At 35.4% G+C, this 21910-nt stretch overlaps 1 long non-coding RNA gene across 2 annotated transcripts in view; it reads left to right on the top strand.

The window, feature by feature from the left end:
• The window catches only part of LOC122217744, a 198308-nt gene extending 177048 nt beyond the window's left edge, over nt 1-21260 (top strand). For both annotated transcript variants that reach the window (XR_006201652.1, XR_006201653.1), the window contains 3 exons: nt 4599-4679; nt 18521-18582; nt 21119-21260. This is a non-coding gene — a long non-coding RNA (uncharacterized LOC122217744). The remainder of the gene's footprint in view (nt 1-4598; nt 4680-18520; nt 18583-21118) is intronic.
• The last annotated feature ends 650 nt before the right edge of the window (nt 21261-21910 follow it).

Genomic DNA, 21910 nt, shown 5'->3' with positions numbered 1-21910 from the left:
CACAAGCGATAACTAAAAAAAGCTTAATGCGTTACCTTTGTCATATGCATAGGTCCATTTAATATTACTGTGAAACCATTACTAGTTTAAGTAGAATGAATCCTAGATAATGTAACATTTGTGGCTGTATCAATACTCTCAGATACAGAGTGCTGACTCTCCTATTGTTGTATTACTCCTTCCAAACACAGGGGAATGGTTTCACTGTTAAGATTTATTTATTTTATGTGGCTTGAATGGATTTCATCACTTATTTACTGTTTTGGTGCACATCATTATACATTATTATCATCAAAATATGCTTTTGTAAGTACTTTATTTTTATGTCCGGGGATATTCCATATATAACATGTACTTAACTAATGAAATTTCTCAGTTCCATCATTTGTAGAAATATCTATAGCCTATCTTTCATGAATGTCAAGAAATCTCTATATGAAAAGTAGAGGACTAGTTTATTTATACCTTGCCTATAAGTTGCAATGTTGTGCTGACAAGTCCAATTTTTCAAAATAATAGAATGTAAACTCACACTGTATTTGTGTAATTGCAGGATTCTAGAAGACTCCTGAAAAAAGTATTATACTTTCGAAAACCAATGAGATATGAAAATTATAAATGTCTACAGCTTTTAAAATTGAGAATAATGGAGAGTTGTTTATCACACTCCATACTTTATTCATATCTGACTTCACTTTGAAGTATATTAATTGAAACTTACTACTTTGAAAGCTATGTCAATATAGTTTTGTGGGGTTTTTTCACTACCAAATCTGTTTCCAGCTCTGTCTTTAAATTATACAAACTGAACAATATTATGAACTTAAAAATGACTATTAAACTTAGAACAATAGTCCATTGATTTTTGTGTTGTGACTATAAATTTTGTACTTTTGAAATTTGGCGTAATATTCTGTAGTGATGCTGAACCCAGAAGTTATAACACTGTCCAAATAGCTCAATTATAAATTAATAAGTAACTACCGAATACTCATCTAGTAATGTTCCCCTTATCAATATTGTAAACATGCATTATTCTTTAAGTAGAAGTTATTACTCAGTCAGTTATGTGGCCGACTTCGGCTCAGGTCATGATCTTGCAGACCATGAGTTCGAGCCCCGCGTCCGGCTCTGTGCTGACAGCTCAGAGCCTGGAGCCTGTTTCGGATTCTGTGTCTCCCTCTCTCTGACCCTCCCCTGTTCATGTTCTGTCTTTCTCTGTCTCAAAAATAAATAAACGTTAAAAAAATAAATAAAATAAATTATAGAGTGATAATTCTTATACGTTGTCTTCTCTCAGTCTTGATTCTGTCTAATGGAATGAAAAATCAATGCGGTATCAAAGGCATAGATCCAAGTGCTAACTATGTTGAGTAATTCAGTTGTGAACTATCTTCTTTGCTGAGTCTTTCTTTGTCAGGAAACAAGAGAGATTCTGGAGCTGAGTGAAACAATATCATCACAAAGATTCCCTGCAATTCTAAAGTCTCTTTATTTCAAATGTAACTCTCCATGCATTTGTTTTGTAGTCTTCCAATTTATGGATAACACTCATTATTTTCATAATTATGGTTACTTTTTATTTTCATAGTTTGTTTCATTTTCATTAGATGGTATGTATCAGTATTACCATAGATTAGGATTCATATTATTCTGTACTGAATAAGGTATTAATTGTTTTATTTCTCTATAAATGTACCTTTATGAGAAACCGTGTGAGAGTTACACCTGTACAAGAAGCTTCCATGGTAACAGAAGATAGATGTGGAAACAGCACACTGGATAAAATATATTTATGGTGAGAGCATTGGTAGTCTACAGTATCCTCTATAATTCGTACTGATAACACAGAAAAATGAGATCAAATACAGCTGAAATCTAAACATTTTACAGAAGAGATAACGTTTGAGCTGTAACTTGTCAATAGATAAACTTCTGACCCACAGTAATCTTTAGGGGAACATTTTAATGAAAGGAAATGACTGTGCTCAACCTTTATTTCATCGTCCAGTGCCAAAAATATAGTGGCAGATCTCAAAAGTGAAGTCTTGAATGATTTTTACATGTCTGTGATAATCCCCAAATATTAATAAGCTATGAGAATATTTACTAAGATCTGACAAGCTCTTCCTAAGTGAATAAAGTTGTTAGACAATTTTCAGTGTTAGAAAATAAAACAAATTTACTGGGGAAAGGTAATTCTGAAAATGGAAGCATGAATTGTTGGAATCACAAGGAACCAGAGAAATCACCTAGTTTAAAACTCTGTTCTTTAGAAAAGTATTCTCTGCAATATTTCTTATAAGTCATCCTCATACTCTTTCAGTACTTCCAGTGATACAATTTTCATTTTCTTTAAAAATATGAGTAAGATATTGCTTTTGCCGTATGCAAACTGGGAGAGTTGAAATAAGCTAGTAAAAATACTATTCAATAGAGAAAGAACAATAAAAACCTTTTTTTCCTTTTTTTCTTTTTTGTGCATATCCCATTTTACGACTGTCTTGAAATTAGCATATGGCATTATGATTGCTATTTCCTTTCTCCTTTAGGACACGGTCTTTGTCATTTATATTTGTAACTTCAAAATGTATCATTTGCTTATCACATAGGAGATGACTCATAAATATAAGTTTCATGACCAAATCAACCTCCTCTTTATGAGGAAGTGATTAAATCTGAATCTTAAATATGAAGAATATATACTTTGAAGGGAAAGGAGCAAAATATAGGAAAAGGTCATTCAGTGCCAAAATAAATTGTATATGAAAGAATAAGGAGTATTAGCAACTTAAAGCTGAGGAGACATGATCTGTCAAAAACCCAATAGTAATCATAAGATGGCTAGTATTCCAACATAATTGGAATAAATTTAACCACAGAAAACACAATCTTTGTGTTTATTCTCAGCTTGTTTAATACAATGTTTTCTTAAGAATTTTAATGTCCTTTTTCCCTTAAACAACTTTATTGAAATATCTTTGACACATAAAAATGCTGTATATTCAAGGTGTACAATTTTATGTTTTGATATATGTATATCTTGTAGGAAGATCACCACAGTCAAGCTAATTAACATACCTATCACCTCTACATAGTTACCATTTTGCCTGTGTGTGTGAGAGAAAGAGAACACTATTTTCTTGAGGTATTATATAATATGTCAAATGACTGTTATGATTTTACTCCTGTTGTATTAAAATTGCATTCCAAAAATATAAGAATTCCTTTGCTAGTGACAGAAAGCTTTTTTTTTAAGTTTATTTATTTATTTTGAGAGATAGAGAGACAGCACGAGTGGGAGTGGGGCAGAGAGAGAGAGACGGAGAGAGAAAATCCCAAGCAGGCTCCACACTGACAGCACAGAGCCCAGTGTGAGGCTTTAACTCAAAAAACCGTGAGATCATGACCTGAGCGGAAACCAACAGGCAGAGGTTTACCCGATTGAGCCACCCAGGTGCCCCTTAGATTTTTTTTTAAGTTTATTTATTTTGAGAGGAGAAAAAGTGCTCCTCAGGGGAGGAGCAGAGAGAGAGAATCCCAAGCAGGCTCCCCACTGTCAGCACAGAGCCCTATGCAGGGCTGGAACCCACAAACTGTGAGATCATGTCCTGAGCTGAAGTTGGTCGCTTAACCTAATGAGCCACACAGGCACCCCCAGAAAGCTTTTTAATGGGAAGTCAAATTAGAACATCAAACTGTTTATTCTTTAGAAAATAGATTTTTCAGAGAATTGCAAGGTGACCTCAAACGAGTTACATTTACTGGAGAAAAAAGAAAAAAGCCTAAGGTGAGAAGAGTAACAATATAATCCTGAAGTGTCAAAGGCTTCGTTGATATGTTACAGATGGATGTGCTATGCCAAGGCATTTTTGTTTAATTTGACACCTCAGTATTGAGTAGGAATTTTTCAGGTAAGAAGGAAAAGACAAATGGTATAGAGAAATTACTAAGAAGGGGGCTAGAGGCAAGAGAAATCTAGATTTTCTTCTAGGAATTACATTGCATACTGTATAGCCAAATGGTAAAGTGTTCCAAGAAGTTAAGTGGAAATAATATGAAATAGTCTTCCATTAAATCTCCCGAGATTCTATTATGATTTCAGTTAGAAGAATGCTTACATTAATTTTAGTCTCAAGGTAGCACTAAAATTAGTATGTATATTTTGGAGACAAATAGTCTCCAAAATGTAAGCTCACAGATCTTTCTCAATTGCTGATAACTGCAGATACACTAAAAACTAAAATTTAAAAAAACCTGTAGAATATTTTGTTACTATTAAATCTTTCTCTAGAAGAGTATAAGTTCATTGAGGGCATAAACTCCATCTATAGTTGTTTGCCCTTGGCCTGGCATAATATGTAGTACATACTATGCACACATATATTAATATTTATCTCAGTGAATAAAAATAAGGTTATTCAATGGTGAATTAAAGAGAATATGACAAAGGTCAATAGTGTACATATTGGCTGTACTTCAAAACATATTTTTTTGTCATTTATATTCTTAGACCTAGCCACTTGTAATTAACCTTACCTCTGCATTTATAATTCCTTATTGGAATGATTGGTTTGTTCACTTTTCTTCTATTTTAGAATTCAGACTACTTGAGGAAGCCACTATGCATCATTCGCTGTTGTATTTTCTAAAGAAGAAAACTGACACTTAGTTTTGAGGTAAATTAATTATAACAAAGCAAAAATAGCTTAAATTATAAATAAGTAATAGAATAATGATGGTGAAAAGAAAATGGTTTTGGGGGTGGGTGCCTGGGTGGCTAAGTTGGTTAAGTGTCCCACTCTTGATTTTGGCTCAGGTCATGATCTTGTGGTTTGTGAATTCGAGCCCCATGTTGAGCTCCCTGCTGACAGTGCAGAACCTGCTTGAGATTCTCTCTCTCCTCTCTCTCTACACCTCTCCCTGCTCTCTCTCTCTCTCCCAAAATAAAGAAATAAACATTAAAAAAAGAAAATGTTTTTTAAAGTACTCTTAAGCTAAGCAACTTTTTTTTATATTTGGAAACACATGAATTAATCAGGAAATAGTTTTAGGGATCTAAAGGTCAGGATGTTAAATAGTTTGAGAGTTGACATGTGGTGATCATCTATACTCATATATCCGAATCAATGAGGGTCCAAGAGTATTAGAGAAATTAGAGGTTTTGTTTTGTGTTGTTACATTTCCTAGCAAAAAATCCAAACCAAAAAATCATTACAGGGAAGACATTACAGCAAAACAACAATTCATTAATTCATATAATATGTATAATCTTACTCCTGTGTATATAAGAACACATGCACATGTACACATGCACACACAATAAGATGTTTAATGAATCAGGGACACTTAGGTGGCTCAGTTGGTTAAGCATCCGACTTCAGCTCAGGTCACAATTTCACATGAGTCTGAGCCCCACACTAGGCTCTGTGCTGACAGCTAAGTGCCTGGAGCCTGCTTCAAATTCTGTGTCTCCCTCTCTCTCTGCCCCTCCCCTGCTCATGCTCTCTCTGTGTCTCTCAAAAATAATAATAATAAAAACAATAATAATAAAAACATTAAAAAAAAGAAGTTTAATGAATCAGATTTCAACTGACCCAAAGGCAGTTGGTTTTAGAAGAAATATGAGACTTGGAGTCAGAACTTGATTTAAATTCTGGTTATACCATTTTCCACTTTTATTGAGGTATACATAACATACAAAAAATCCACATATTTATTGTATACATTTTGATGATGGTTCTACTGTGGTATTATTAAGATATTTAATTATCTTGAGCCCCATTTTTTTCCGTAAAATGGAAATGATAATATCCTCTAGGTTATTTGTGAGGATAAACTATAGTAATATTAAAAAGTTCTAACACAGTGACTGAGTTAAAGAAGGAACTCACTAAGTATTAATTCTAGTGTCTATTATCAAGTAGATATTTCCTATTAGCTTTTGTAGATCAAATAACTTATTGGACAGAATTTGACAACAGCAAAACTGAAAATTTGGTGACAAATATGTATGGGAAAATGTATGCTGATGGATCTCTTGGAATAGAGTGTAGATATTTGTGCCATGTACAAATGACCACCAAAGCACATCCACTCTGGAGGAGAGTGTCAATAATCATAGACAAAATGACTGATTATATAACATAGCTTTGGTGCAGGATGAAGGCTTTCTCTGGGATTAATAACAAATTCTTCTCCTTACTGAGGCTGTTTTGTCTGCCAGAGCTGTTGAATGAATGCATAATCTTCCAAGAGCAAAGTCCAACACTGAACTCCTAATATAGTATCAGAGGGCAAGCTGGTATCTAGTTGATTATAGTGAACCTCTCTTATCACCAAGGAACATTACTGTGCTCTCAGAGAGATAGACAAATATTCCAGATAAGAAAGAATATGCCTCTCCGTTCCACAGAGCTTCTGTCAAAACTGTGATCCTTTATCCTTTCTTTATACTGTCTGACACAGTATTCTTTGGGTTCAGCAAGCATGTTGTGTAGCAAAAGAATATGGCAATTACCCTGAACTCATGAATTTCATTGATTATAAATACATGCTTCATATCCAGAAGCAGTAGCCTTGTTCTCATCAGTCAAATCTCCAGTTTAATGTCATGCTATCTAATAGGTCGTGATGAATATATGTAATTTTTGTTTCAAGAATCTCACAACCACTAGATGTCAAATTATAGAGGTGCCTGGGTGGCTCAGTAGATGGAATTTCCAATACTTGATTTCAGCTCAGGTCATGATTCCAGAGTCATGGGATTGGTCCTGTGCAATTGACTCCAAGCTGGGTGTGGAGTCTAAGATTGTCTCTCTCTCTCTTTCTCTCTGCCCCTCTCCCCTGCTCATTCATCTGTTATCTGTCTCTCTCCAAAATGTACCCTAATATTTATAGCAGCGCTTTCAACAATAGTCAAATTATGGAAAGAGCCTAGATGTCCATGAACTGACAAATGGATAAAGAAGATGTGGTTTATATGTACAATGGAATACTACTTGGCAATGAGAAAGAATGAAATCTGGCCATTTGTAGCACCGTAGATGGAACTGGAGGGTATTATGCTAAGTGAAATAAGTCAGGCAGAGAAAGATACCATATGTTTTCACTCATATGTGGATCCTGAGAAACTTAACAGAAGACCATGGGGAAGGGAAAGGCGGGGGAGTTACACAGAGGGAGGGAGGGAAACCATAGAAGACTTTTAAATACTGAGAACAAACTGAGGGTTGATGGGGGGTGGGGAGAAGGGGAAAGCAGGTGATGGGTGTTGAGGAGGGCAATTATTGGGATGAGCACTGGGTGTTGTATGGAAACCAATTTGACAATAAATTATATTTAATATAAAAAATAAAATATTAAAAATAAATAAAGTCCAGGTCAATAAACCCAATATTTTTATTAAAAATAAAATAAAATAAATAAAATTATAAGCCCAAATGAAGGGTTCTAATTGTGTGTGTGTGTGTGTGTGTGTGTGTGTGTGTGCGCTTTTCTTTTTCTTTTTTCTTTTTTTCTTTTTCTTTCTTTTTCTTTTTTTTAGACAGATACAGCATGCAAGCAGGGGGAGAGAGGCAGGGAAGGGGAGAAAGAGACAATCTTAAGCAGGCTCCTATCTCAGTGCAGAGCCCCACACCAGGCTCAGTCCCACAATACGAGGATCATGACCTGAGCCAAAATCAAGAGTCAGACACTCAATGACTGAGCCTGCGAGGTGCCCTCTCTAATTGTATATCTTAAGTCCTACTGTTTCTTAAAACTGCAGGGTGACATTTACAATACGTAGTTGACACAAACAGTTATACTAGACTGTCTCACCCACAGCAGCCCACATTCACTGTTTTCAAATCTGATAGCCCAAGACATGGCAGAGCCATCAGGCCAGAGTCGTCAGCACAAACGTGGACCCTCTTACTCCTAGTCTTATATTTGAATGTCCCCTGCTATCTCTCCTTTCCCTCCACTAACAACCTCAATGGAGTAAACGAATAGAATATCAATTGAATAGACAAATTCCGGTCTTGTATTACAGGGTCTTTTGATTCAAAGAGTCTCTTCTACCTAAAATGCTTTCCAGTTTCTTCTAGCCAATTCAACTGCTATTTTGGGAAATAACACTCCATCCAAATGGTCTGCTTCTCTGAGCAAAAGGTACTAAAAATCTTCCCTGGAAACTAGAGATAGTATCTCTCTCCAGGTCAAAGGGCATTTGTTTCCTGACCAATATAATAAAGATAGAGAATTTTATTATATTTTTTTCCAGGAAACATTCCAGGAAAGTAAAGTCTCCTTTTCATCCCCAGAGAAGATTTGTTTACCTTCCAGAGTAAAGATAAGGGCTTTTGTTTTTCCTCATAAATGAGGAGAGAGTGGGTAGGTCACCAGCAGCCCTAGATAAGATCAGCATTCCTTAATTCCTGAGTTCCTCCTCCTTATGTCCTCTGTATTCCCCCACTATGTGTCAGGTATCATCTCTCCCTCACTCTGCATGGAGATCTGAGTTAGGAAACTAATACAAAATATTGCTGGGGCTGCTGCTTTTATCATGAGTTATAACTGGTCTTTGTCTCTGATAGCGGATTCTCATATTTTCTTATAACACTAAGGCAGGCTCACTTGTTAACTTGCAAATAAGACAAAACCTCACCCCCTCCCCAGGTTCTGATTATACATACCTTCAGGAGGATTTGCAGATCCTTCTAGATGTAATCTTTAAACCCTTTAGGATTTCTCTTTCTTAAATCTCTTAACATCTTTTTGTTGTTGTTGTTGTTACTATTCTTACTACACTCATCCTGAACTTCTTTCCCAGTAGTATGCTACTGGAAGGCAGAATTATACTGCTGGTAAGAGATAACTCCTTTCTTTTGCCCCACATATGTTGTCTGGCCCTTAAGAAACATTCAGTAAATATGGAGTTTTATTAATAAAACCTGAACTAGGTTTCAAAACATTCTTTACAAGTCTGGCATTTTCTCCTGCTTTGATATTTGCATTAGTTTCACTCTTCTTTGAGTTTTGAACATTCCAATGTCATATTTCTTTATGTGCAGTACATTTCCTCCCTACGTTACAAATTGCAAGAACCGGGAGTTTTCTATTTAGTAACAGTTGTTCCAGGACCATCATGTCTGCCACAGCTGTTCTTGTTTTAAATCAGAGTGGGTGGTTTTTCATCCTAATCAATGTTTTGTGATATAACTGTAATATGAAGCTATTTTATCACGTTTTATTACCTAAATGGGTTATATATATTTTTCTAATTTTTTGTGCACTGGTCATGTAGTTTTTAAAGGTAGGCTAAGGAAAAAAAATTATCTTATAAACAAATATTTTTTTTATGAATGGGATTGAATGAGGTGTCTGTCTGGAGGGATGAATACAGTATTTACTGACTTTAAAGTTTTAGTGGTAACAATTGACTCATACAGTTTTCCTTAAATAAAAGACTATATCATGATGTACATCAGTATGCCCCTGCTTAGATGCACATTATGCTGAAAAGCCTCTGAAAAAATTAATATGTGTACTTAAAGGTATTATAATTCTCTCTCAAGATACTTTTTCTTCTGTTTCATTTTTAAAGGAACCATTCTTTGGATGTTTGACCTCCTGCTGTTTTAAATAGGCTGCCTAATCAAAAATTTAAACCATAGTACATGTATTGAAAAAAACTCTAATAAATCTTTGAACTTCATTCCATCTATGAAATTCTATTTGTGCTGTAGCTTTTTCATGCAAAAAAAAAGAATGTCAATATTCTATAAATATACATGTTTTCAATAATAATCTAGTTTTCCATAAGTAACATTTCAGTCTTGCTTTTCAGCAAACGCACAACAAATATGCATACATAAACACAAATGCCTATCCGTTTTCATTGTGGCAAGATGAGATACTCAATGAGAAAGCACAGCATTTGTGTTTAGGCATGCACATTTGGCTGTGAGTTGTATGGCTGTGGGTATTTTAGAGTGTATATGTGGATGTGAGTGTGATGGGTGTGTGTGAATGCGTGTTTTACCTCTTGAACTAGCAAGAACTGAGTTTCATGTAGAGTTTGTTGTTCTTATTTTATATATGAGAAATATATTTTACTTTAAGAACAAGTCAGAAAACATCCTCACATAATTTGAAAAGCAATTATCTTTACTGGTTCAACAAAAATGTCACATTTACTAATGAAATTTTAATAATAATGTTAACCCTTAATCTGGTTGGTTATGCCCCATGCCCTAATAAAAAAACCTTTTTTTCTCAGACATTTAGTCTGTTGCTCTCTCAAGCGTCCCCTGTGTCTACTCTAGTGCAAGTACTTTCTTTACTAAATTCACTCAAGCTCAGATGTCTACTACTTCATTCCCAGAAAGAGAAATAACTTACTCTTTTTTAAAATGCTTTCTAATGTTTATTTATTTGAGAGAGAGAGAGAGACAGAGACAGAGACAGAGACAGAGACAGAGAGAAATGAAGACACAGAATCCAAAGCAGGCTACAAGCTCTGAGCTGTCAACACAGAGCGGGATGCAGGGCTTGAGCTCAAGAACCAGTAGATCATGACCTGAACTGAAGTCAATCGCATAACCAACTGAGCCACCCAGGCGTCCCACTAATAAATTACACCTAAAGTTCAAGCTACAAGCATATCATTAACATCTCAGGTGTTTCAACTAATAGAAAATAATAATCAGATATGAATTATTAAATTGGGGTAACAACATAGTCATACACAATTTAATGTGATTTAAATTACCTAATTACAATAATAATTTACTAACATTCTTTTGAAGTGAAAAATTATTATCCCATCTGCTATCATTTCTACTATCACTCTGTGTTTTCATTTGATGATAGCATACATATTTGAATCTTTGCTAAATTCATTGTTCCAAGGGCTGCTGTGGTCTTGGACTGTTTTGTTCTGTTTCACTAGAGCATCACTCCACCCCAGCATGCATTCCTTTTGCTGGTCAATCATGTTGTACCCAACAGGCTCCCATATCCTTAACCCAAGCCCATTCTCTCCCTGTTAAACCTTCCTGTCTCTATCAATGACTGTTCTCTTAATATTTCAACATATTTTAGGTTTGAAACCTTAACTACATCCTTATATTCATTTTCCTTATTGAAACTTGTCTTTTACTAAGGGCAGTCTTTGCCTTCCTTGTGAGTGCACCTCTTTATTCAGTCACCAATTATAAGACCCAATGCTTATCACAGAAGCTGCTAGCATTGTGTTAAGCTCCTGATCCATGATCAGAGTGTAAAGGAAAGCTCTTCTGTTTCTCTCTAACCTCGATATGTCTCTTCTGAAACTGGATGTGAATTTTCCCATACATCAAACAATTCTCTCACACCAGCTGGGTGTCCTGCAATTCAACTCAATTCTGACACTGTCTAGCTGGAGTTATCCTCAGGTGCCACATTGGTTAAGGGCTCTGTCCCATAACTGCCCCACCTCAGATAGTGATCACAAGTCCAGGTTGTCACCTGTGCCTTTGACTGGCCAGCTCTAAATGGGACTTCTCTGTGACTCCCTATTCTGATTCATTAATTTGCTAGAGGAGCTCACAGAACTCAGGTAAACAGTTTACTTACTTATCAGTTTATTATATAAGGATATAATTCAAGAACAGAGAGATGGACGAGATGCAAAGAACATGTATGTGGGAGAGGGCATGGAGTTTCCATGCCCTCTCTCTAGGTGTACTGCCATTCCAGCTCCTCCAGATGTTTGCTCACCAATCCAGAAGTCCTCTAAGCCCATCCTTTTGGGGTTTTACAGCAGATTAATTATATAGGCAAGATTAATTAAATCATTGGCCATTAAGTGATTGTACTCAATCTCCAGCCCCCTTAGCTCCCCAAAGGTTGGAAGTCAGGAGTAGGACTGAGAGTTCTAATCCTCTAATCGTATTATTGGTTCCCTTGGCAATGAGCTCCCATCCTAAGGGGCTTTACAAAAGTCACCTTATTAGTAGAATCTCAGGTGTTGTTGAAACGGGCTTGTTATGAATAACAAAATACATCTTTATCAAAACCCCAAGCGTTTTGGGGCGCCTGGGTGGCTCAGTCGGTTAAGCGTCCGACTTCAGCTCAGGTCACGATCTCACTGTCTGTGAGTTCGAGCCCCGTGTCAGGCTCTGGGCTGATGGCTCAGAGCCTGGAGCCTGCTTCTGATTCTGTGTCTCCCTCTCTCTCTGCCCCTCCCCCGTTCATGCTGTCTCTGTCTAAAAAATAAATAAAACGTTAAAAAAAAAAAAACAAAAACCCAAGCGTTTTATTTTAGGAGCTCTGTGCCAGTAACAAGAACAAAGATTGAATATATATTTCTTATTATAAATCGCAATATCACAAATGGGGGCGCCTGGGTGGCTCAGTCGGTTGAGCCACCGTCTTCGGCTCAGGTCATGATCTCACGGTTTGTGAGTTCAAGCCCCACATCAGGCTCTGTGCTGACAGCTCTGTGCTCCAGCTCTGTGCTGGAGCCTGCTTCTGATTCTGTGTGTATGTCTCTCTCTCTCTGCCCCCCCCCCCCCCAATGCTCTGTCTCTCTCTGTCTCAGAAATAAACATTAAATTTTTTTTTAATGGTTTGTTTGTTTGTTTGTTTGTTTTAATTTTTATTTCTCCCAGCAGTGTTGAGTAAGTTTCAGGATAGATGGTCCTCAAGTTATGATGGTTTGACTTAATTTTTCAGCTTTGCAATGATGCAAAAGTGATACACATTCAGTAGAAACCATACTTTAAATTTGGGATTTGATCTTTTCCCAGGCTGGCAATATTCAGTATGAACCTCTCTCATGATGTTGGGCAGTGGCAGCCACAGTTCTCTGTCAGCCACAAGATCCTAAGGGTAAACCACCCACACACTTACAACCATTCTGTACCCACACAACCATTCTGGTTTGTTTTGTTTTGTTTTGTTTTGTTTTGTTTTACTTTCTTTACAGTATTCAATCAAATACACAAAATATTCAACACTTTGTTATCAAATAGGCTTCGTGTTAGATGATTCTGTAGAACTGTAAGCTAATGTAAATGTTCTGAGCACCTGTAAGGCAGGCTAAGCTAACCTATGATGTTTGGTAAGTCATCTGTTTTGAGTGCATTTTCAACCTATAATTGACTTATCAGGACACAATTCCATTGTAAATCAAGGAAGATCTTTACTGATCTTGTACATCTTTTGTCAAATGCATTCAGTATTTCATATTTTTTGAAGCTACTGTAAATGGTATTAGCTCTCAATTTAATTTCTGATTATTGTTAGTTTATAGAAATACAACTGAGGGTCTTGATTAGTCATGTATCCTGCAATCTTGCTAAATTCACTTTGTTAGATTAGCATGTTTTTTTTGTAGATTCTGTACATTTTCTGCATAGATAATCATGTTGATTACAAATGAAAAAAATTTTTCTTTCTCCTTTCCAATTGGATAACATTACTTTCTTTGTTATTCCTACTGCACTGACAAGAATCTCCAATATATTGGAAAATAGAAATGGTGAATGCAGACACCCTTTCTTTTTCCTGGTCTCAACACAAAGTATTCAGTCTCTCATCATTTAGGAGCATAATAGCTGTAGATGTTTAGATGATGCCTTTTATCAGGTTGGGAAAATTCCATTACACTGTTAATTTATTTTCCTTCAGCTTTGACATAACCATAGAGTTTATCTTTACAAGTTTTTTTTTTTAATGGTAAAATGCATTGATTGATTTTCAAATGTTAAACCAACTTGGTATTCTTTGGATAAGCTCCATTTGTAAGCTGATCTGTATTTTTATTTTTGGCATGCATTGACCTAATTTTAAAGTCAATGTAATAACCTCAAAGAATGAATTTAAAATTATTTATTCCTTTTTCAGTTTTCTACAAGAGTTTATATGAATTTTTTTCTTCTTTAAATATTTGCCAGAATTTATCAGTGAAGCCGTCAGGGTGTGGAGTTTTCTGGTGGGTAGTTTTTAACTCTAATTTTACTCTATTTAATAGATGTAAACTATTATTTCTTCTGCGAACTTTGGTAGTTTATATTTTTCAAAGAATTTGTACATTAAATTTTTAATATATTTACATAATCTTGTTCATAATAATTTCTTATTGACCTTTAAATCTCTACACAATTTGTATTGATGTCTTCTCTCTAACTGTAAATATTGGTCATTTATGTCTTCCCTCCTCTTTCCCTGATTGGTCAGACTTAGGGTTAATCAATTTAATTTTTTTTGCCCAGTGGGCTAATTTTTGGTTTCATTTTATTTCTCCCATTTTGTTTGTTGTCTAATTATTCAACTTATCTCTTATGTTTATTAATTCACTTCTTTTGTTTTATTGCTTGCTCTTTGTTTCTAGTTGTTTAATTTGGAAACTGAGGCCATTGACCTGAGACTTCTTTCTAATGTATTTATTTCTAATGCATTATTCTAATAAATTTACTCTATAATTATTGCTCTAAGTTCCACTTTAGCTGAATACTATAAATTTTGATATGCTGTGTTTTTATTTTCATTCAGCTTAAAATACTTTCTAATTCAGCCATTGATTCCTTTATTGACCCATGGATTATTTAGAAGCATGCTATTTGGTTCCCATCTGCTTGAGGATTTATTAGAGACTTTTCTGTTATTGATTGCTAATTTAAACATGTTGTAGTCAGGGAGCATACTCTATGTAACTTTAACTTTTGTAAATATGTGGAGGGTTTGTTTTTTTTTTATGGCTTATAAAATGGTCCATCTTTAAATGTTTCCTGTGCAGTTGAAAAGAATGTGTATGTTGTTTAGTGAAATACTGTATAAATGTCACGTAGGTCTACTTGATTGGTAGTGATGTTCACATCTTCTATATCTTTACTATGTACCAATAATTTCTTTCAATTACTGAAATAGGGGTGTCTAAATCTCTGACTGTAACTGTTGAATTTTACTATATTTACTTTAAGTTTTATCAACTTTTCTTAGTTTATCTTAAAGTTGTCTACTAGGCACATAGACTTTTAGGATTATTATATCCTTTCAGTGAATTTTCACTTTTATTATGAAATGACCTCTTCATACCTGGTAATATTCTTTGCTCTAAATTTAAACTTTTAATTACTAAAATAGCCACCTTAGCTTGTTCGTTCTTTCTTTCTTTCTTTCTTTCTTTCTTTCTTTCTTTCTTTCTTCTTTTCTTTCAAGAGAACTAATATGAGCAGAGGAAGGGCAGAGAGTGAGGGAGAGAGAATCTTAAGCAGATTCTGTATATGCAGAACCCGACATAAAGCTCAATCTCACAATCATGAGATCATGACCTGAGCCAAAATCAAGAGTCGGATGCTTAACTGACTGAAACACACAAGCACCCCCCCGCCAGCTCTCTTTTGATTAATATAATTGTAATATAACTTCTTCCAGCCTTTTACTTTTAAACTATTTTTTCCTATATAGAAACACATAGTTCCATATTGCTTTATTATCAGCAGTATTCACTTAATTTGGTTTTAATATCACTTACAGTTTTATGATTATTGATATCACTAGGTATAAATTTATCATGCTTCTATTTATTTTCTATTTGTCCTATCTCTTTTTGGTTCATCCCCCCCTTTTTTTTTCTGCTTTGCTTTGAATTATTTTTACTGATTAGTAATTTTATCTCCTTTGTTGCCTTATTAGCTTAACTGTTGTGTGCATATTTACTGTTCATTTTAGAATTTATGAAATTTACTTTAACTTATTACACACAACCTTCAAGTTTTGTTATGCCACAGTATAAGAGTCTCATAACTACATTTCCATTTTTCTCCCCTATGCTTTTTTTGTTATGCTTGTCAATATGTTACCTTCCATATATGATATAATTTCCACAAATATCTTTTTTTACGTTAAGTAGCCAATTTTCACTTAATAAGATTTAAGTTTTAACAGAAATATCTCTTATATTTATATACTTATATATATCGTTTCATTCATTTATATTTGAAATCTAGTTTTGATCTGATGTATTTTTCTTTTGCCTTCATGATTTCCCGAAGTGCAGTCTGATGTTGATGAATTTCAATTTAGTATGTCTGAAAAATGTTATCTATATTAAAAGATATTTTTGCTGGATATAGAATACAAGATTAATAGTCTTGTTCATTTTGTACAAAAGAACAAGGCAAAAACCGAAATATGCTACAGATGTTTCTCTGCAACTAATGTCTTTTTTTCTTGCCATGCCTGTAAGATTTTCTCTTTATGACTTGTCTTAAGCAATTAATGAGGATGTGCCTCAATGCAGTTTTATTCATGTTTCTTTTGTTTGGGATACTTTAATCTTCTTGGAATTATTTTAACAAATGTGAAACATTTATATCATTTCTTTAAATATTTTTGTGCCCTATGAATTTTCTGGGTTTTTACTATGGCTGATGAGACATATCTGCTTCTAGTCCTGTTTGAGTACAGGAGTTAGCACCATCTAGTCCATGTGGATGATTCCTTCTCCAGCCTTGAATTATCACCTTATACGTATGCACTGATCAGTACTCAGCTTAAGAAGAAGATCCTCAGGGCTCCTGGGTGTCTCAGTCGGTTGTGCATCCAACTTTGGCTCAGGTCATGATCTCACGGTTCGTGAGTTTGAGCCCCGTGTCAAGCTCTGTGCTGATAGCTGGGAGTCTGGAGCCTGGAGCCTGCTTCAGATTCTGTGTCTCCCTCTCTCTGCCCCTCCCCTGCTTGTGCTCTGTCTCTCAAAAATGAATAAATGTAAAAACTTTTTTTTTTTAGGAATAAGATCCTCTGCAGATCTCTGAGTTTCTTTTTTTTTTAATATGAAATTTATTGTCAAATTGGTTTCCATACAACACCTAGTGCTCATTCCAACAAGTGCCCTCCTCAGTGCCCATCCCCCATTTTCTCCTCCCTCCCACCCCCTACCAACCCTCAGATTATTCTCAGTTTTTAAGAGTCTCTTATGGTTTGGCTCCCTCCCTAACTTTTTTTCTTCATTCCCCTCCCCCACGGTCTTCTGTTAAGTTTCTCAGGATCCACATTAGAGTGAAAACATATGGTATCTGTCTTTCTCTGTATGACTTATTTCACTTAGCATCACACTCTCTAGTTCCATCCATATTGCTACAAAAGGATTTCTGGGTCTCTTGATGCAGGTTTCCCTTCTCTGATAATCTGTCCTGCGAAAACTATCCACTTTTGCTTCTCAGATCTCTCAGCTTTATCTCTCAATTCTCTGGGGTCCTGATCCCTGTGATGCGGAACTCTGCCATAAACTAAAGCGGTCAAGTCTTCCCTCAATTGTTTCCTATCTTTCATGGATCTGTTGCCTGATGTCCATGTCTTGAAAAGTGTTTTATATGTTTTATCTGTTTTGAGTTTTTCCGTGGGGTGGCAATCTGATCGCTACTAATAAACAATATTTTCAATGTTTTTTTTTCATTTCGTTTTCATATACATATATATATATATATATATATATATATATATATATATATATATTTTTTTTTTTTTTTTTTTTAGCCCAGCAGAATACTGCATTAGGGTTAGGGTTAGGGTTAGGGTTAGGGGTTAGGGTTAGGGTTAGGGTTAGGGTTAGGGTTAGAAAGCGCTCAATGACAGCTTTTCTCCTTAGTGTATGCCAAATGCTATTTATTCTTTAAGCCAAATTCTTCTTCATACACTGAGTACCTTCTCAAATATTTTAGTAACAACTAATATCTGAGATTTTCTGACAATACTGTATATATTTATCTACATTAATAATTAAAAAGTTTTGTTAAAAGTTTTCTTATCTTGTGGTGCCTGAGTAGGTCCATTGGTTGCACCATTCTTGATTTCAGCTCAGGTCATGCTCTCACTGGTCATGAGTTTGAGTCCTGCATTGGTCTCTGCACTGAGAATGTGGAGCCTGCCTGAGTTTCTCTCTCTCACTTTGTCTCTCTGCCCCTCCCCATACTCACATGCACTCTTTCTCTCTGTCTCTCAAAATAAACAATACATAAACATTTAAGTTTTTTTTCTTACCTCTAATTATGTCATATGTTATAGTTTCCAAAAAATAGGTGTGTCTTCCAGAAGAGTGAAGCTTATTTTTTTGTCTTTAGCATATTTATTCATAGAAAATTAATAAGTAAACATTAATGTTTATTGAAGAATATGTAAAATATAGTAAAGTATGAGCTAACAAACAACATGGTTAACTTGTAGGATTATCCAAATTTGTTTATAAATGTTTTTAATCACTTAAGAATAATTATCTTTGGAAAGTTTCTCAAATTCTTTTCTCATCTCTGAAATGGAATTACACTAATTAAATGCAGTAATTTATATAAAGTGTAAGACTTAATAAATGTCAGTTCTCTCCCTGCTTGTTGGAGGGACTAAATAACCACTTTAAAATAAATACAGCTTAATATGTTTAATAAAACCATTTGACTAATCTGCTCATAAATTGTGATTTATAAGCCGTGTGTTCATTCCAAATATATGCGATAGTACCCAGATTGTCATGTTTTGTTTTGTTGTTCTCTAGGATCCTAGAACAATGATACATACAGAGAAGTTACTATTTTTCTAATAAGTAAACAATGTTGAGTAAGTACAAAATTTTTATCCATGCTTTTTTTTTATTCATATAATGTCAGTTCCAACATTTAATAAATCCTTTAATAAACAGGATTTTCAGGGGCACAAATCAGTGAGCTCTCACTCGAATAGGCATGTTACATAAGCATTCTTCCTTGAGTCTAACAGAATCTTCAGCAATGAGTAATATCTTATATAGCTTATAAATGTCTGCTCAACAGATTTAAGACATTTGATTTGTCTTCTAGCTTTGCTTACTACTTACAGACAAGGAAGATGGCTGATTACCACGCTATAGACATTGTCAGTTCAAGGATATTTGAACTTTAATCCTAGTCTATTCATTCTCTACAGGTTAAATTTCGTTTTAAAGGTTTTCCTCTTTCTTGTTTCCCTCCCACAGGCTTTCATGTATTTTAGAGAACTCTATGAATAAATATTATTTTACTAGCTAGCATTTATTGAGCACTTACTACATACCATTTTTAAATTTATATTTAAATTTATTACATTTATACTTACTATTTGTAACATCATTTTGAGGCAGGTGCTACTATATTCAGAAGTTCATAAATGAGAAAACAGATCACAAAGAGGTTAGGTATCTATTAGCACACTTTCCGGGTGATTAAGGTATTGTCTCATTGCATCCATTTTACCTTGCTGATCTCTACTTGATGGTGCTGAGTTTGAAAATCTGCAAACCACATTTATCATTGCAACTGCCTTCTTGTAACATTCTAACCATAGCGAGCAACACAATTAAGAAATTACAGGGTGCCTGGGTGGCTCAGTCAGTTAAGCATCAGATTTCAGCTCAGGTCATGATCTCAGTTTGTGGATTCCAGCCCCATGTCTGGCTCTGTGCTGACAGCTCAGAGCCTGGAGCCTATTCAGATTCTGTGTCTACCTCTCTCTCTCTCTTTCTCTGCCCCTCCCCTGCTCATGTTCTCTCTCTCTCTCTCTCAAAAGTGATAGGCATTAAAAAAATTATTAAAAAAAGAAAGAAATTACAAAATTACAAACTAAACAAAGGGGAGACTGTCTCCCTTCTTCCAACTGCTTGCTATTTATGTCACCACCACCTCCATCTCTGGACTTCACTTCAGAAGCAGCAGGTGATTCCAGCCTCCCGATCCTTTTTGCTCTCCTAGCACCTGGGTCCTTTAAACCCCTCCTGGTACCTGCAGCAGCACTCTCACACCTCTTCTCCGAGTCCTGATTTCTGTTCTGCAGGACCGTTCTTTTTTTTTTTTTTCAATATATGAAATTTATTGTCAAATTTGTTTCCATACAACACCCAGTGCTCATCCCAAAAGGTGCCCTCCTCAATAACCATCACCCACCATCCCTTCCCTCCCACCCCCCATCAACCCTCAGTTTGTTCTCAGTTTTTAAGAGTCTCTTATGCTTTGGCTCTCTCCCACTCTAACCTCTTTTTTTTTTTTTCCTTCCCCTCCCCCATGGGTTTCTGTTACGTTTCTCAGGATCCACATAAGAGTGAAACCATATGGTATCTGTCTTTCTCTGTATGGCTTATTTCACTTAGCATCACACTCTCCAGTTCCATCCACGTTGCTACAAAAGGCCATATTTCATTTTTTCTCATTGCCACGTAGTACTCCATTGTGTATATAAACCACAATTTCTTTATCCATTCATCAGTTGATGGACATTTAGGCTCTTTCCATAATTTGGCTATTGTTGAGAGTGCTGCTATAAACTTTGGGGTACCGTTCTTAATAGTCTATATTACGATAATCCCACCCTTTCTCCTTTATTCCCCCAAAGGTAAGAATGATAGATTTTTCTTGTAGTTATTTCTGATTTACCTCAGTGTTCCTGTTTTTGTTTCTTAATCATTCAGTCTATTCAACATCTACATAACCAATTCTCTGTTAAACTCCTTCATTTCAAATTCCTAGTTTGATTTCTGATTTTCCTGCCATATCCCTGATTGATCAATTCTCTTGGCTCATTTATTTGCCTTGTGAGATCTCTTAACTTAGGTCCCTTGTGGGGTGAAAATAAAAATGTTCATTTTAAAACATTTTCAAATAATTATTGGTATAAATAAACAAATATAACTACTTCTTACATCCTGGATGAAAATAATGCTCAACTAAGGAAAGCTGTCATATGCTCATAACTGCTGTGAATGCTGAAAGTGTCTAAGCCATGCCAGCTAGAATTGTGAGGTAGCATGCCTATGCTCATGTCCGTGTGGTTCTCCGTCTCCCAGGTTCTGAGCCAACACAGTGTGGGCCCAGAACCTGACAATAATTTTCAGCTATCCATCAGTCAAAATCAAAATCATGCCAATATCTAAATTTCCCTCATCAACAGCCTTCTCTTTCACTCTACTCCATTTTAAAAATCTGAATTCATATCCAAGATTTAAAAGAAAATTAGGCATTACTAAACTAACTTATACAAATAGCATGTGTATTTGCATGTGCGTGCGTGTGTGTGTGTGTGTGTGTGTGTGTGTGTTGGAGAGGAAATGGTGATTCCAGATGCCTACTAATCTTTCTGTTTTAACCAGTCCAGCTGAACCATCTGTCTTAACCACACTGAACAGAATTGACTTTGCCATTTACCAGTTCTGGAATTTACTCAAACTCCACACACCTCAGTTTCTTCACCTCTAAACTGAGGAATTCAAAAGCATCTGAATCAAGGATTATATGAAGTTAAGTGAGCTAATAAATATTAAATTCTTTGAATGGCATTGTCACATGGCAATTGTTGAATGAATGCTAACTACTTTTACTGGTATTATTCTTGTAACATCCTAGGATGGCATAGCCTGGAGAAACATGTACTGGCAAAAAAATTAATGTATTCTAAAACATGTATAGGAAATTTCCATAAACTAGAAATAGTTTGCTCAAAACTATGGAAAGTATAAATTTATCAGACAATTTCTCTTGTGAACAGAAATATCTGAAATGAAGTCAGGAATGTCAATGGAGTGGCAGGTCCTTGGGGAGGTTAGTCTTACACATGTCCACACTTGGATGGAATGTGAACGTTTTTTAGACTGTGCCAACCACAAACTACCACATCCTGTTGCACTTCTCAGAAAGAATTATTTCACTAAACTCCAACCTAGCAACTAGCATAGTCACCTATAGTATAATATAGACCAATGTTAATTATTTTTGCCTACACTAATCACGTGTCTTCCACAACAACTTACATAAGCCCACTCTTTTTGCCTTTATAAACTCTTTCTCCTCACCTCTCAGAACACATTTCAGGTTTCTCCTGCATCTGTGCCTCCTGGATTTGAGTTCCTAAAGACCCCAAATAAACTTTTTGTTGGCTTTGCAGC

This window comes from Panthera leo, chromosome B1 (genome assembly GCF_018350215.1).
Source record: "Panthera leo isolate Ple1 chromosome B1, P.leo_Ple1_pat1.1, whole genome shotgun sequence".
NCBI lineage: Eukaryota > Metazoa > Chordata > Mammalia > Carnivora > Felidae > Panthera > Panthera leo.
Note: the sequence above shows the minus strand (reverse complement) of the source record. Positions and strands in the feature narration are given on the sequence as shown.